General features: G+C 37.2%; 1 pseudogene; it reads right to left on the reverse strand.

The window, feature by feature from the left end:
* Positions 1-3,705: 3,705 nt before the first annotated feature.
* The window catches only part of LOC115966473, a 43,966-nt pseudogene continuing 33,719 nt past the window's right edge, over positions 3,706-13,952 (reverse strand).

Here is a 13,952-nt window from a genome sequence, read left to right on the forward strand (position 1 = left end):
GTTTTGTTCCCTCTTCAACTTATGACATTGAGGTCTTATATGACCAATCACACCACAATGGTGGCAAGTTGGAACAAACTTAGATCCATCTAAAGCCTTAGGTTGAGACCTAAACAGAGGCTTTAACTTAACAGCTTTTCTCTCCACCTTTTGATTTCTTTTATGTGGAGGAATGTACACCGATTTGTCTTTTGAGGTAGAACACACAATAGGCACAAAATCGGGTACCACAACATAATTGTAACAAATATTATCATCCCTTTTATCAATGAGTTCAGCAATCAAACACTTGGCATGCATCTTAAGAGATTCATTTTCACATTTTAACTCATCAACAAGTTTGTTAGACAAAACAAGTTTAGCATCCAAGTCTATATTCAAACATTCAAACTCTTTTAGCTTTTCAAGAGAACCTTCAGCAAGTTTTTTATATTTCTCAACCAATTTGTTGAATTCATTGAGCTTAGCAATCAAATCATCATTTTCATAAAATAACTTGCTCAAATTCTTTTGAAACTTCTTAGCATTTTTCTTCAAGAGTTTGTCATTTGGAATATCAACAACATCAAATGATTCATGCAACATAGCATCACAATCATGAGGATCCACACTCATAGAGGCATTTTCACAAACACGTGACATGCTACATTTATCATCAACCAAATCATACAAAGAGACATACAAAGCACAATCCATGGCAAATAAACACAAGGGGTCAAGGATCACACTTAGGTATTTAAACCACAACAAGTGTATCCACTTTGATACCAATTGAAAGTTCAAATAGTGTGTAAAACACCCTTGAACGTTTAGACCCCCAATTACAAAATAACCAATTCAAGCATTATGTCAAACAACTAGTGTGCGGAAAATGAATAAAAGCTATAAACAGAATCGGTAAACAATCTAAGCCAATTAAAATCACAATCCACAGCAGATAATAAAAGGCAAAGATAAAAGGGAAGGAAGATACAAACTCAAGGACAACACACGATGTGTTATCGAAGAGGAAACTGAAGCCCTCGGCGTAAAACCTCTCCACCGCCCTCCAAGCGGTAAGTAATCCACTAGAAAATGTAGTTAGGATACATGAACAGCAATAGACCCTCCAAGCCTAATCTACCCAATGTACCTAAACCCTCCAAGCTTCTTACTCCAACGAGGTTGCGCCGAATCTATTTCTTTTCTAGCTTCCCGGATTCCGCTACTTGACCATAGCATCAACCAATGTAGATTGGTTCCTTCCTAACTGCTTCCCAGAACACCAAACAGCCCTCTCACAGTAATGGATATGGTGAGAAAAGGTTTTAGTAAAAGGCCTCTCAAGGATTTAACAATGGAGAGGAATAGAATTGAGGAATTTGAAGAGACTCTTATGTAAAGATTGTAGATGAATCAATCTTGTTTTACTTTAGGGTTTCTCTCTCAAAATTCTCTCTGGAAGCTCTTTTTTTTTGTGGGTATAAGGGGTATTTATACTGGGGTGAGAAGGGAATGTGAAACGTCAGGTTTTTCAAAACAGGGCTGGCTCGCGGTTTGGCCTCGCGGCTTGACTGAGTCGCGAGATCCAGCCGTGCGATAACAGAACAGCCAGTTGTCCTATTTTGTCCTGTAGTGCTCCAGCTAGCATGACGCTTCAACTTCTGGCATGCTTGGCACGTGTGCTGCTTCTGGTGGCTTGCAGCCGCGAGTCACCCGCGAGACTCTATTTTCTTGCACACTCTTCAGCATTCAACACTCTATCTCACTCACTACTTTTACAACAAACTCACCTAAATACAGGGTTACTAATTGCTGAAATACAAACAAATTTGACACGGAATAAAGTCAACAAAATGGTTGATTAAATTCAACCTTACATAATATTCTTATGAGTTTCAATCTCTCTTTAATTTCTTTTCCTTAAAAAAAAAAAAAAAAAAAAAGAAAAAAAAAAAAAGAAGTCATTTTCTCTCTCTTGAAATTTTTATCATCCACCTTAATAGGTATCTTGCATTAACCACAGCATGGTCCACAACTATAAAGCTTTATAACCATATTTTTCTGACATTTTAGAATTATGTGAGCATATGTAACTTATGGCAATAAAATTGTGGTCGACATGGAACTTGGAAGATTTTTACTCACAAATTGAAAGGTCATGGCCCTATACGTGTACATAGACAAAAACCCATGCACAAAACGACAGATGGCCTCCCATTGAAAATCAGAGATGACAGGTTTATGTACGCTTCCACAGGTGACTCACATCATTTTGGGGGTGTAGATAAGGAGCAGTTAGCTTAAGCCTTTAATGGATGCCTCTTGTCCTTCAAACTCTAGCATGAAGGAAAAAGCTTATGCACTTATATGTACTTATATTTACAACCGAGGCTTGTACTTCTAAATAATGGAACCTTGCTCCTTGCATGGACAATTTTTTAACGATAACGATACAATTGTATTTTCTGACTTTCCTGAAGCATGTGAGCAAAACTTATGGGTTATACAATTGCCAACTCAAGGGTTAATTTGAACCCCTAAACTATACATAGCGCCGCCCATTCAATCATATCGATCAATCTCTAAGTGTCAATGTATATGTGTTACACCATTGCGCACCCTTGGTGCGGTGATCACTTCACAAGTATAAGTGCTTGTAGGGTGTAAGGGGCAAGGGTAGGGTTTAAGTCTCCTGGAGGGAGCTTCACATATATATACACTTAGATTAGACTAAAGTAAAATTCTATCTATCTCAAAAATAAATGTGCATGTGCTTCGGATACATTACATTTCTAATTAAGTTTGGTAATTGTTGTTATCAATGCTTCATGATTCACTTCGCCGGCATTGATGACTTTTGTACTTGTCAATTAGCTAGTTAGTCAAATTTCCAATTTTCATGACCAGATTCACATGTTTAGGTCATTAACAAATTAAAAAAAAAAAAAAAAAAAATCATGTGCTTAATGTTAAAAAGATTACAAGAATCAATAAAATGTTGTGAATGTAGTTTTTAGTGACCAAATCATGTTAATTTCTTCAATGATTCCTTTTCATCTACTCTTTTTCCCTGATATTTCATCTACTTTTGATCCAGTGAAGTAATGATGTTCAATTGAATCTTGTCTCTATTCTACCTCCTACTCAAAAATTAAAAATGTCATAATTTAGGCCTCACTTAGTGCGGAGAGTTTAAATCCACATTTGTGAGGAGCTATTAGAATAATGATTAAGTGAATAAATAACTTTTTTTTTATCACCTTAGGTTTTTGGGATTTTCAATATCTACAATTGAAATTCAGAGCTCAAATATAAACTAAATAAAAACAAGTTTAAAACTGCAAAAAAAAAAAAAAAAAAAAAAGATAAATATTAAATGTGGAATAGAAAGAGTGCGTTGTCGCATTGAATAATTTGTTCATTGTTAGAACACATGCACAAGAAACATATATTAATTATTGCGGATTAACAAAGCAGAGTTCTACAAAATGGAACCGAATGAGAAAGGTAATGTAGAAATAATTCTCACCCATTAATCACCTATTGAAACAATATTTACTCTGAAAAAATATTGGGCTCCTAATTTTTAGAGTAATTTGGAGTTCAAGTAAAATTTTCACTCTAGACACTTACACATTTATTTTATATTGACTTCGTAGGACAATTTATCAAATCTTTATTTAAGGAACCAACTTAGTTACAATTTTGTGCTCATAATGAGCACTAGCATCAATATCTTCAAACTGGTACTGGATCAACAAGCATTGAGGTGATACCCTCTACCATCAGTCCTCCAAGATGTGTATGCATCTTCAACCTTGTAGAGTAAATCCATAACTCGTGCAAGATTGACAACACGTGTAAGGAGAGGTACTGGCACTTCAGTAGGTCTAATACACTCTTTGTAATGCCCCAAAATCATAAATAATAAAAGTCTATTCAATCTAAATAATTCATAAAAAAAATATTAAATAAAAGCAACTAGCAACCTAAAATCTCATCACAAATGTCAGAGCTCTAATCCACCAAAAATAAAACATCCTCAAAATAATTCTCTAGTACAATGTTTAATACCTATAAAAATAATAATAAAATCCTTAGTCCTACAAAATAATTCGTAATTGTTGTCTTTTAAGAACCTCTACTCCAATAATCCCTCTAATGTATCTGTAAGGGAAAATAAAGGAGGGTGAGATAACTCAATAAGTAGAATTCACTAATATTGGGGTGTGAGAACAAACCTTTCAAATAAATAACTCTTATAACAAATTCATAACTTGTAACTCATCAATATTTTATCATCAAATATTTCATATAAAAAAAATATCTTTATATTGTGAGCCATCATAATATATATATCAATACTATCATATAAACAATCTCCTAGGATTTTCTCGTGGTCAACGTTTACGCCCCGCTGACAGGGTTGTACTGTCCCCTTTTAGGATTAGAACCTCCTTTTCATCTCTTTTCTTAAGGATGGCTCCTTTGGAATCTAAAGGTGCACTTCCTTGTTAAGGAGCTTCCTTTTTGGATCCTCAATAGTATACTCCCTTGCTAAGGAGCTATCAAATGTGCACTGTCCCCTTTTCTGGGACCGCCCCTTGTTAAGGACTAGCTGCAGTATGATTGTCCCTTACTAAGGACTAAATACCATACTGAACTTCTAATCACGACTTGCCATAGGTTTTCAAAACATATTCAATATGCTCACAAACATAATCCATTCATAATTCTCAACAATATAAAGGTATATTCACACATACAAGTTTAAATAAGTTTAGGTTGTCCCACAAGTTTTTCATAAAATGAATAGTTAATATGTACATCAAACATTTATAGGATATCAATATATTTATAGAATATCAACATATTTCTTTGATATAGAATAGTTTAATAATCAACACTGTTTTGGGAAAACCCCTAAAATAATTAGTAAACACCACTTACCTCTTAGTTACAAAAATATGAAACCAACCTCCCTTAAATCACAAAAAATTAGTAGAATTAGAACCTAGCTACACCAAAGATAAGTCCATCAATACACAATTTCCCACTTAAAATCAGTTTTCACACTTAAATAGTTTAACCTATCATCATTAAGGCCTACGGAGGTGTCTAGTTTCTTTGAAATACATTTCAGCTTTGTCAGTGGGCTTGGCTATTGAATTCATGGCTATCACTACTTGGGATTGCAGTTATTAAATTGATAAATGGGAGCATTGAAATGCCCCGTTTGATTCCTGAACTTGTCAATTAGGTTTCCAAAATTTTCACAACTATTCTAATTATAGTGTCCGCCTATAGCTGCCACCATAAATCCCTTGATGCCACAAAACATAAGATATTGCTAGTCAATTTTCTGAACAATGGTAGTGTGTGGATGGCAAATTGGTTAACTTAAATAATATATAATTTCTTATTCCTACATTATAGGGGCTAACAAGATATTCTAGGCTTGAAAAGCATTGCTGCCTTCTACAATAATTTAGAGTTGAATTCACGTCACTAGAAGGATGATAAGAAGATAAATATCAACCATAAAGCAACCTTTTCCCTTTCACATGGTGATAGACTTGAATTGATAAGGTCCAAGCCTATTACTCTATTAGGTACAATTTCAAAGCCTATGGAGTACCATTTCCTGACATACAGCCATATTGACCATTCCTAATCTAATATAATAACAATTATAGGAGCCCTTTTTCTATTAATATAATGATAGTCTAGGTTTATGACAATTGCTAGCTATTGAATATTCAAACTTCTTAAATTTAGAGCACGAGAAAATCATACCTGCAGGTTTCCACGCACAGCCGCATAGAAGAAAAGAAAACCTTAATTGTGTGTTGCGGCTGAAACAAAAGTAACCTTCTTATATATATACACGTGTAACTTAAGAGGTAAAAGGTTAGAGTTTTTAAAAGCTTATCAAGACCTATATATTTACTTATACCACCTCACTTGGGCTTCATATACCATAGTATTTATCTTATTTTTAATATCTTAGGCCCAAATCAATTAAATCCATTTAATTGTAGGCCTCCTTTTTAATTTACGTATAAGAATTAAATTGGTATCAAAATTATGGGGTGTTACACTCTTTGTTTTTATCCTTCCATGCATTCATGATTTGCTTTCGAAATTCGTCATGTGCCTCTTGCTTTGAGACACCATATTGCTTCATGTAACACTCGATGCCCAAGACAACGTGCCCTCTCTCTTGCTCAAACTATAAAAAAATAAATTCCCAAAATATGTAATGAGTGTCATTTTTTGTTAGGCCTAAATGGATTTGTGGATCTATTTGAAATGAATCAATTTCTTGCTTTAAATAGTAAAAATTTACAGGTGTATCTAACACCGCGTTATTTAAGACCTAACAATATATACACTATTATTTACTAGATTCAAAAACAAAATTTGAACCATGTCATAAATCTGTAGACGTGGATCTAATTCCTTGTAGTACTGAACTAGTCTCTCATATACACTGTTGAAGTAAAAATACTGAAAAAAGAAAGAACATAGTTATTACGAGTGAATTTGTATATTCTCTATATTTTTCTTTTATAATTTTTGTACATATTGCATGTAGGAGGATTTTTTTAATTGGACGAAAATTGTGATGCCCTGAATTGATTGGATATTGATTATGTATTGTGTAGGTGTGTTGAGTCCCACATTAGACATATATTGGGTTGATTTGGGATTTATAATAATAACAAAAAACTCAATTGTGACTAGACTAATTATTTTAAGGTGTAGTACAAATGTGACTTAACGATTTTTCTCCAGTTTTTTTTTTTTTTTTTTTAATATATAGAATAATTAAGGTCCTTGATTTTAGTCACAATGCTCAATAAGATCCACTAATAATATGTGTGCTATATAACATTTGCTAAATGTACCTCATTGGAAACAACATCATCCATTAGCCTGCATATGATTGATGCTGCTCTAACAATCTTTGGCTCCTTGATGACCCATTCTAATGCTTCCTTGGTCGCGATATCTCCGATGAAAATAAAAGATATGGTGCTAAGCAAGAGGTAACCACAAGATATTAGTGCATTACTCATATATTCCTCCACTGTGGGAATATATTTTTCTTTCAACCATACGGCTTCTTCAAAGTAGGCTTGAACAAGTTTTTTCATCTAGTTACATTAACATATAAAATATTGATAACTATAAAATGAGAATTAATGGGAAAAAATAGAGTGGTTTCAAGTGAATTAATAGTGTTTTACTGCAACTTTTGCGTAGTAAACACAGTATATAATCTTCCATCCTTGCACATCTCTTCTTCAATTTCTTCAAAAACATGCAAGAGTACTTTATAACACAACTTCATGTATTTTGGGAGTTGGTCTATGCAACTTATATCCCACCTGAAATTTAAACATTTGAATCATGTTTGCAACGTTGACTTTAACCCCAAAATTTTAAAAATAGGGCAGGGCCGGCTTCATGTATTTTGGGGCTTAAGACAATAACTAAATTGATATATATATATATATATATATAAAAATATATATATATATATAATTATTCTACTTGCTTGTTTAATTAGATGAAAAATTATGAATTAATTTGTTTTATTCAAGTTTTCTAACATCTATTTTTAAATTAATAATATAGTTAAATCACTTAATCTTTCTTAAAATGTTATATTTAATTGATTTTTTTCACAAAATTAATTTTAAATTATATATATAATTATTCTACTTTCTTGTTTAATTAGATGAAAAATTATGAATTAAATTGTTTTATTCAAGTTTTCTGACATCTATTTTTAAATTAATAATATAGTTACTTAATCTTTCTTAAAATGTTATATTTAATTGATTTTTTTTCACAAAATCAATTTTTAAATTTGTCAACAACTACTATATATATATATATATATATATATGTAAAGACTCGATTTGTAATGATCCCAAATTCGTATTGGGTTCGAACGTTAAAGGCCCAAACAATAAATTTGTAGAGCGTGGATGTCAAAGAACTAGGTTAACTCCAAAAGAAAAACGATTAGACTTAACGCTTATAGATGGATTAACACTAATATAACGATCAATTTCTCCTTGAAACAAGTTCAGTTCTTTCTGATAAGGTTTTCTTCTAAGTGCTCTTTGTTTAGAGGTTCCGATCCCTTTTTTCAATGCGTTCTTCCATGTTATATACTGCCCTCTTGGTGTCATCTTCACCACACACGTGTAAGTTGGGTTCGGGGGATCCCTTCTTGTCTCATCCAACACCTCCTGGAACCTCCAACCAGCAGCTATAAGACTGCCCCATCACTGTTCAGGCATCACCTCCACATTAATGCGGCCAGAGAGTTGGTTGAGAGGCAATTAATGTGGAGGCAGCTGTTGTTAAAGATATTTGTTTACCTTTTCTTTCTTATCCTTGGTCCCATGTCCCACCTTTAGTGGTAATATAGGTCTGAGGTGTGTTTGCAACAATGTGGCGTTCAGGTCGTCCTTGGACTCATACTGCCGAGAAGGATTTTGTCCTCGAATGAATACTGAACTCACTTCACGTGATATCTACTCTCCATTTCATTTGGTTACCCTTATGACCTGATATAGGCCTCCTCAGATGGTTTTACGTCCTTGGATGGGCCATAGGCCCAGTTAACACAATTTTAATAATTTATTGATTATCCGGCCCCCACAATAACCCCTCAAAATCTTGCTTTTCGACTCCTCGGGAGAAAAGATTGATTTTGATGTCACAAGCCCATACTCTTTTATGTTTTGGGCATGCTCCTGACGCTTCAGCATCTCGAGCGTGGCAGCATCAAATTTTGGCGACGCCCCTGTCTCCCACTTTCAACGGTAAGATGTAAATCGAACGATAGGGGGTCTATCTTGTTTCACGAGCGGGAACTTTCCCGCTCATAACTTCTGCACGACTATAAAGGAATTCTCAAATCAATTCTCTTTCTTACCTTCAGCGATCACACAATTCTAGAGATCATACATTGAACCTATCTTTCTCCTTTTTTGTCATTTTCCTGGCGTCTACAAATACTTAAATCTTGTCCCAGGTCCCTCTTTCAAACCTGTAAGTTTTCTCAAAACCTTTACCGCTTTCATCTTAAACTCGTTAATTTCTCTACTAAATCCTTTAGGAAAATGGGGAAAAAGGAGGGTAAGTTTCAATGTCTAGTTGAGTCCGAGGAAAGTATGAGAAATTTCCGCTCTAAGTATAGGATTCCCTCTACGGTAGGTATGAGGTACGCAACCCAAGGGGAATGGGCCGACGCTAGACAAACAGGGGAAGTGGTTATTCCCATGATTGCCTTCATAGAAGGCGGGATGACCATCCCCATGGGTAAGATTACTAGGAGCTACCTTAGGTTCTTTAGGTTATCCCCAACTCAGTGTGCCCCAAATATGTTTAGGGTCCTAGGAAGTATAGAGGCTTTGAACGAGAAAATGGATCTAAACTTGACCCATCATGACGTAAACTGGGTGTACAATCTCCATCACTTGAAGGGGCAAGGGTACTATCTCAAGTCAAGATATCCCGAGGTGAGGCTAATTTAGTGCCTTCCCACTTCAAACAAGAACCTAAAGGAGGATTTCCTTATCTTCTCTGGGGAATGGCATGATGGTCTACCATGCCCCGTGGAGGAAGGAGTACCAGGTGGGAATGTAGTCATAGATTCATAACATTTGGTTTACACATACATGTTTTTTCCCTTTTTCTCTTTTTTTGTTTTGAGTCTTAGTATTCCTATCCCTAATGACGCTTCATTTCAATTCAATTCAATGGTTTTGCAGATAGACGTTTCACGAAGCCCAACCTTAAGTTAGTCAATAAAGCAAGCTTGGATAGGGTAGTGAAAGCCGAGATATATGTGAACGAAGCTGACGGCCAACTCCGGGCAGCCCATTTAATCCTCGGCTACACCCCCTTTTCATTTGCTTTCCAGGCGCCGAAGTGCGTGATCAGAGCCCGCGACCCTCGGCTTCACCGTATTAGTGTTGCCTTCAAGGGGTTCATCGTTCTAGAAGGTATCCCACTTCCCCATGATACATCCCCTACCGTGCCCCTTTTTGTGGCCGTTGTCTCAACAGGAGCCTTTTCATCCCAGCCTATCCTCAGAGAAAAGGAAGTAGAAGAGAAGGAGGAAGAGGAAGAAGTTGTAGAACTCTCAGACTCCTCGGACGACTTTGGGGTTTTTGATCAACCTGTACACTCCGAAGAAGATCCTAACGAGATGGGGATACAAAGGAAGCCCCAAAAAAGTTTGATGGAATTGATTGAGAATCAGCCCGGGAAGAATGCGCCGGCAAAATCAACGCAATCCCAGGTTCCTTCTCTTCCCTCCAGGTCTCCACCTCCTGCTCCTCATCCACTTTCTCATCAACCTCAACAGCTAGTCAGAGCTGATGCGGCCGAATTAAAAAGGCGCAGGGAACAGAAAGGAAAAGACGTGGCGGATGCTGGCAAGTCCCGTCCGACCCGCGAGGAAGATGCTCAAAGAGCTGCAAAGCAGCAGAAGACCAGCCATCTTCCTCAGCGAGGCCAGGAGAGGTTTGAAACTCAACCTCCTGAGCCTCAAGCCTAGCTGCCAGCACCCATGCATGGTGGGGAGCCCCTACGAGATGATGCATCCATTAAGGACTTCAACGGTGGCATTGGGTGTCACATAGCCTCAGCTATAGAGGAGGCCTTGTTACTCCTTAAGGACATGGCTGAAATAAAGAATGCGAGGAAGAGTGAACTCATCCTCAATAATAAAAGATATCTGGGCATGGTATAATGCTAACTCTTTTCTTTTTCTTTTTGTGATCATTACTCATTGATGTGTACTTTTTACAGACTATAGTATTAATCTCTTCCTTGTAGGTTATCCAAAATACTTTCAAGCTGGATGAGATGCTTAACATCTGCTACAGTCAGCTAGACAATGAAAAGAAGAAACGGGCAACTGTTGTACAGACTTTGACACAATCCGAGCATGACTTGGCTGATGTGAGGAAAAAACTACTTGTTGAGGAGCAAGCTCGCAAGAGCGCTGACTCGGCCTTGGAAGGCTATCAAAAGCAGGCCGAGGACCAGGGAAAGCGCTTGCGTAAGGCAAATACAGAACTGAAGACTGCCTGGGAACAAGTTGCAGTCCTTAAGAAGCATTTGGAGGAAACCTAAAAGCTGAGGGAGCAAGCTAAGAATTCCAGGGAGGAGGCTGAGAGAGCAAAAGCCAAGGTCGAACAGGCAACGAACGAGGCCAAGCAGAAAGGCTATGAAATCGGCGTGGCTGAGACGGAGGATACACTAAGGGCAGAGGTGCCAATGGTATGCCGTATATACTGCGCCCAAACTTGGAATGAAGCCCTTAACCGAGCTGGGGTTGAGGCTTCATCTGAGTTAAGAAGGCCAGAGAATGTATTCTACCCTGAAGCAATCCGCACCTCAACCCCTCCATCCAGTCAAGCTGAAAACACTCTCTCAACCATTAATCCTAATGAGGAGGTTTTGCCTCTAAGTCTTCCTCCTTCTGGCCAATCAGAACCAGCTAAAGATAATAACGCCCTACCAGAAGCCTTCTCGAACAAGACTGCAGCTGCTTCCAAGGCAGAGGTGGCCTCTTAGGGCTTCCAACAGGATTTGGCTTCCACAGTCATGCCAGCTGGAGAAGCAACTAAGGATAAAGAGGGAGTCACCACCTCGGAGGCAGACAAACCAGCCAGCCAAGCTCCAAAGCTCCAAATCAAGTTGAAAAAATAGGACTTATTTTGTAGTTTGATTAGGAATTTTGTAAGGATTCTTATGTCTATTTGCTTATTGTTATTGCCGTTTTATCTTATTTTTGTACTTGTTCACTGTGTTATCTTAATTTGAATGGACTCATTTTGGCTATCTTTTGTTTGCAAGAGAAAAAATAACTTATAAATATTAACAATCGGGGATTAAAAATGGGTGATAACCATTAATACTATGAGGTCTCAAGGAGACATCTTGGATACATACGTATTGTTTCTAATCAATTGAAACTTTAGGGAATGCTCAAAAGTTGAATAAAGTTGATCCTACAGTACTTCAATTGTACATTAGATGATGTTCATAGGCTTAGTGGGGTTTGGAATGCATAAGCCCAAGTGGCCCAAGCACTTTAATATCAAGAGGCTGTATTAGTTTCCAAGAAACCCACTTAGTGACCTAATAGACTACACAGAGTGTTAATTTCCACTAAGTTTGTGGTTCGAGGACTTGACATAACTTAGTTTCTATTTAATACTTCACAAGATGCAATAGGGTATTAATTTCAACTAAGTTTGTGGTCGGAGGACCTGACATAACTTAGTTTCTATTTAATACTTCACAAGATGCAATAGGATATTAATTTCCACTAAGTTTGTGGTCCGAGGACCTGACATAACTTAGTTTCTGTTTAATACTTCAATAGATATCATAGGGTATTAATTTCCACTAAGTTTGTGGTTCGAGGACCTGACATAACTTAGTTTCTGTTTAATACTTCAATAGATGTCATAGGGCATTAATTTCCACTAAGTTTGTGGTCCGAGGACTTGACATAACTTAGTTTCTGTTTAATACTTCAATAGATGTCATAGGGCATTAATTTCCACTAAGTTTGTGGTTCGAGGACCTAACATAACTTAGTTTCTGTTTAATACTTCAATAGATGTCATTAGATGTGGAAACAAAAGATGCATGATTAACATAAATTAAAGGAAAAACCCAAACTAGACTACTTTTATTAATAATAATACCTCTTCAGATTATTTACATTCCAAGGGTGAAGTATAGTTTTTTCATCTAGGTCTTCCAGATAATAGGCTCCATTTTCGGCTACTGAAGTGATCCAATAAGGCCCTTCCCAATTAGGCCCCAGTTTTCCCCAAGCTGGATTCTTGGTGGTTCCCAGAACTTTCCTCAGCACCAGATCTCCTACGGCTAACGGTCTCAGCTGCACATTAATATCATAGCCTTGCTTGAGTTTATGCTGGTAGTAAGCCAATTGGACCATTGCACTCTCCCTTCGCTCTTCAATCAAGTCTAAACTTTTCCCCAACAACTCGTCGTTACTGTCCGAGGAAAATGTACTAGTTCTTAGCGTTGGGAATCCAGTTTCTAGAGGGATGACAACCTCGGCTCCATAGGTCATGGAAAAAGGAGTCTCCCCTATTGATCGTCGAGGCGTGTTCGATAGGTCCAAAGAACATGTGGCAATTCCCCCACCCATTTTCCTTTTGCATCATCTAGCCTCTTCTTAAGTCCGCTGACTATTACTTTATTAACAGCTTTAGCTTGCCCATTCCCTTGAGGATAGGCCGGAGTGGAATATCTATTCTTTATATCTAAGTTTGAACAGTATTGCTTGAAGGCCTTACTATCAAATTGAAGGCCATTATTCGAGAAAAGAGTGCGCGGAGTTCCAAATCGCGTGACAATATTCTTCCAAATAAACCTCTTAACATCTACGTCTCTGATTTTAGCCAAAGGCTCAGCCTTGACCCACTTAGTAAAATAATCCGTGTCGACCAGCAGATACTTTTTGTTTCCCAAGGCTTTAGGAAAAGGACCGACAATATCTAGCCCCCATTGAGCAAAAGGCCAAGGGCTGGACAGAGGGTTAAGAATTCCTCCAGGCTGGTGGATATTTGGGGCAAATCTTTGGCACTGGTCGCATTTTCTTACATAATCCTGCGCTTCCTTCTGCATATTTGGCCACCAATATCCTTGAGTAATGGCCCGGTGTGATAGGGACCTTCCTCCTGTATGACTTCCACAAATGCCTTCGTGCAGCTCCTCTAGGAGTGTCTCTAACATCTCGAGATGTACACAAAGTAGGTACGGCCCAGAAAAGGACCGTTTATATAACTTTTTGTCCTCGGATAACCAAAACTGAGGAGCTTTTCTCCATATTTTATCAGCCTCTATTTTCTCTTCGGGCAAGATGTCACTTTCGAGGAATTTCAATATGG

Source organism: Quercus lobata, chromosome 11 (genome assembly GCF_001633185.2).
Source record: "Quercus lobata isolate SW786 chromosome 11, ValleyOak3.0 Primary Assembly, whole genome shotgun sequence".
Taxonomy (NCBI): domain Eukaryota; kingdom Viridiplantae; phylum Streptophyta; class Magnoliopsida; order Fagales; family Fagaceae; genus Quercus; species Quercus lobata.